Genomic DNA, 4,207 nt, shown 5'->3' with positions numbered 1-4,207 from the left:
ATACTGTGACTATATTCCCAGTTCTCTATTATCCAGTTTAGGTTGCAGTTTCACTGGGTGTGTTGTTTTTTGCCCCTCAGCAAACTTACCACCCTAAGATCATGGCCAGCATTACTCTTTGCATAAGGTATTGCAGTCAAGATCTCCATCTCCATCTGTCATCAGTCAGGCTAGCAGGCAAGTCACGTTATCTAAGGATGCCCTAGAAGCCATTTCATCACCCCTTTTTGTCCTTGGGGATTTGGGTTCCCACCTATTGTGGAGGAAACTCGGATGGTCACTTGGAGCTTTCTTTCTGTTAGTCATCCTGGATTCCATTGTCTATAACATCTCTCTGTCCTATGCTCTGGGGGCACATTACTTCTGTGATAATAATTATTTGGGCCTAGACTCCACTCTTGGCAAAGTACTGCTCTCTTAATTGGGGATAAAGCAGGCAAATTTGATTTTCCTCATATGCTCCTGTTGTAGAGGAGGCTGGAGCTGGAATTTACTTGCCAATATATGAATTCAAAATTTCATTATTAGTAACATTTCTATCAAGTGGGTAAAGATGATCATGGCATGTAAATTTCCATAAATAAATCTTGGTTCTGGATTTAAATATAGTTCAATATACTATCCAGAAGTTTTCTAGGTCTCTTTCTGAAGATCCTACTGACTTGATATGAAAATGCTTTTTACTGCTGGCAAAGCTATTCTTCTCCACTATGTGAGAATCAGAAAATGAGAGAAATGATAGAGATGGAGATTATAGATGGCTTCACTGAAGTCAGAGAAATACCTTGGAGAACAATTAGACCTGAGTCTAGCAATCTGGATTTTGGTACTCAGTTTCTTAGAGAGTGCCGACAAGTTTCTGTATCTTGAGAATAGGGTACTGAATTAGATTGTCATGGCCTATTCTGTAATTTTCTGAGGACAATTTTAAATATGAGCAACATTTAAGTATTTACATTCAAATATTTAAATACATATTTAGTATAATTAAATATGGAGTCGGCTGCCTGTTTGTTTGCACTTTTCTGCTTGATTTTCACCTTTCATTCGGTGTTTGTCATTCAGTGTTATTACTTCTGTTTCTTATGTAAATTGTCTCACATTTTCTTAAATATAGGGAAAGTATTAATATAAAACATAAAAGTCCTTTGAGACAGATTATTTATGTCATAGCTTAATAAAATCACACAAATCCTAATGGAAATTTCTTAAATATCCAGATGGCTACAGTTAAACAGATGCACTGTCTAATATAAGTTTTATCATGCTGCTAAATTATGTATAATAGTGTTTCAATATTTCAGTCATGATGGCATTATTATTTATAGACATGATATATAATCTAAATATATAAATATATAAGATACATATTAAAGAATAGATAAAAAATAAAGAGATCATTCACAAAGTTAATAATCATAACCCTTCTTGTAAGCTTGAATTTTAAGCCTTCTTTGGGTTTGTTGCCAATAAATTGTCTCCAATGATAGTATATTCAGAACATCTGAACACACAGTTCTTTGGATTAGCCTTATAGAAGGTTCTTATCTCTTTAGCCATGTCAAGACCCTAAAGGGCTTGGCCTCAATGCTACTAGTTGCTTTATGCATCTGTGAAGAAAGGGGAAAATCAATGGACTGCTTCTGCCCCCTGCTGGTGCCCACATGGGACCATTAGAGGAAATATCTATCAAAGAGTGATTATAATTTACTGTTCAAAGCAGATTGTGTGTGGGTGTTATTAAATAATTATGTGGAAGAACAAGCAAAAACCTTCACTGTCCTGGCAAAAAAAACCCACTATGTTTTCTATTCAATAAAATTATAAAGACACTGACTTTTAGACCCAACACTTCCTCTATGCCTTTAGGGTAAAGCAAGAACTATTGGTCATTACCTACCTAATCTGAAAAAGGCAGCTAGCCATCACATAAGGGATCATTTCCAAAGAATAGACAAAAAGACAGATGCCTGGACATGTAGGTCAGTTCGAATAGGAAAGGGTAAGAAGAGTCTCCTGAAAGCATGATTTGTTTAATTTGATCATAGATGCGCTTTCTAAATCAACATTCCAGAATTCCAGACAGAGCTCACAGAAGGAATACCATAATCCTATTACTGCCTCAGTCTCGAATTCACTGCTGCTCATCCTACTTATTTATTTTATGCCAGACATTGTTCCAGTTGCTAGAAATTCAGATAGAATTATTTTGCATACTAATTTTGAGATGGCATAACACAGCATGGTGTTTGGGGAAATGATTTTGTTTTGTTTTGTTTTGTTTTAGTACAGATGGAGTGTATAGTGCATCTAACATATATGAACACTTTCTTCTTGAAATCTCCATTTATTGGTCTCATCAACTCTATCATCTCCTGATTTTCATCCCACCTCTCAAAGTAAGATTTTTAAAAAAATCTCCAGAGAGGAGGAGGAAGGTAGTGGACTAGGTAAAAGTAGGGTTAGTCTCCTTCCAGGTCCACATTGAAATTACAACCAAATTATAAAACAATCATCATGGAGAATTACCTGAAGTCTAGCTGATAGTAACACATATGTATGTCTGATAGTATAAAGGAGCCACATTGAGCCGGTAGGAGGGGAAAAGTTGCCAGTTGGGCAGGACCCATACCTGTGGGTGGAGGAGGATCACCGGGAGAGAGAGCGAGGCTGCGGAATCTCTCCTGAAAGAGAGAGGGGTCCAGGTCTCATCTGGGGGCTCCCCAGCACAGGGTCCCAGCCCAGGGAAGAGGAGATTCCAATAACTCTGACTGTAGAAACCAGAGGGGATTCCTGCTGTCAGGGTGAGATAGAAGGAAACTGAATCCCTAGATGTCCCTCTGAAGGACACGCGCACAGGCTTTCTGACCTGTGGACACTCACCCTGGACACCAGCGGTGGGTCAGATGCTTGCATAAATTCATTCGGAGAAAGCTTGCACTATCTGGTCCAGAATGAGGCTGGAAGGGCAGCCACCATTGTGCCTTATTTCAGCTCCCTTATCAGGCAATCTACAGACCAACCAGCTTGACTGTGCAGACTCCTCCCACAGAGCCATTAGGAAGTGCTAGTCAGAGGGGGATCAGCAAGCCCCACCCAATCTGCAAAATGCCCAGGGCATTTGTTGTTGGATGACTGTCAAACCCTGCTGAGATTCAGGGCCAAGCATTCACAGCAGGCTACCAGCACTGTGAGCATCAGGCAGATCACGTTGCCAACATGAACTTGGGTGAATCTTGGGGACCTGTGAGCCAGTGCCAGACAGTAGCTGGTCTTGCTGTGATCTGGTACTTATGCGGGAACTCGTGAACAGTTACCAAATTTGCAGCAAGACAGGCTGCATTGATCTGACTGCCATTATCTCTCTGAGTCCCCACCCCACACTACCCACAAATTGCCCCAGGCGGCCCATTGTCAGTGAACTGCCACAGCCCAGTCCCTCCCTTTCCTTGAACTCCCAATCCACACAGGCAACAAACTTTGGCTATCACAGGGCGGGCACTGCACTGAAATCAGAGGCTGGCAGATCTGTCTGCCTTCAAGAGTTGCAATATTGTGTCTAGAGAGTGCAGGGGTCTGTGGGACCGCCTCAGACTGCCCCTGGCCTCACTGTGATCTGTGATTACAGAGAGAATGCCCAGGCACAGAAGTTACAACAACCCTGAGGCTATATTGGCTGGATGGACATTGTCTCTCTGAGATCTCACTTTGCCTGAGCCACAAAGTGCCTGCAGCCCATTGACAAGCAGCCTCTTGTGCCCTGCTTGTCTATGGAGTTGTGCACTCAACTGACCAGCGCAATGAGTGCATTTTGAGGAAAACAGTTGTGAAAAAACTACTGCTGCTTGTATGATCTGCAATATCTCTTGAGGGAATTGCAGGAGTCTGTATTGGCCTGATGAGCCTTGACTCCCTGAGCTCCTGCTGCATCCAATACACAAAGTGCCTGCTGTACATTGATAAACAGCTGCCCCTGTCTTGGGGTAGCACATTTAAGCCCAGAGTGGGCAGCAGCTGACCTTGCTACGAGTGGAGAGTTGTACAAAGAGCCACAGAGACAGCGAGGGCACGTAAACTGACATTGCAGTGGCAGGGGGAAATTTACTCAATAGATCCTAGAGACTCCCAGAGTCCCTGAGCCACCCAACATTGCATATCACCCAGAGGCTCATCCAGTTTCACAGACTTACAGGCAACTGATAGGCAG

General features: G+C 42.1%; 1 protein-coding gene across 1 annotated transcript in view; it reads left to right on the top strand.

Annotated features, from left to right (window-relative positions):
- Positions 1 to 4,207, top strand: part of LOC105307591 (olfactory receptor 51V1) — a gene marked incomplete at its 3' end in the record, with an annotated part of 26,586 nt that overhangs the window by 12,723 nt on the left and 9,656 nt on the right. The window lies entirely within an intron of this gene.

The sequence above is a fragment of the Pteropus vampyrus genome, unplaced genomic scaffold (assembly GCF_000151845.1).
Source record: "Pteropus vampyrus isolate Shadow unplaced genomic scaffold, Pvam_2.0 Scaffold504, whole genome shotgun sequence".
Classification (NCBI taxonomy): Eukaryota; Metazoa; Chordata; class Mammalia; order Chiroptera; family Pteropodidae; genus Pteropus; species Pteropus vampyrus.
Note: the sequence above shows the minus strand (reverse complement) of the source record. Positions and strands in the feature narration are given on the sequence as shown.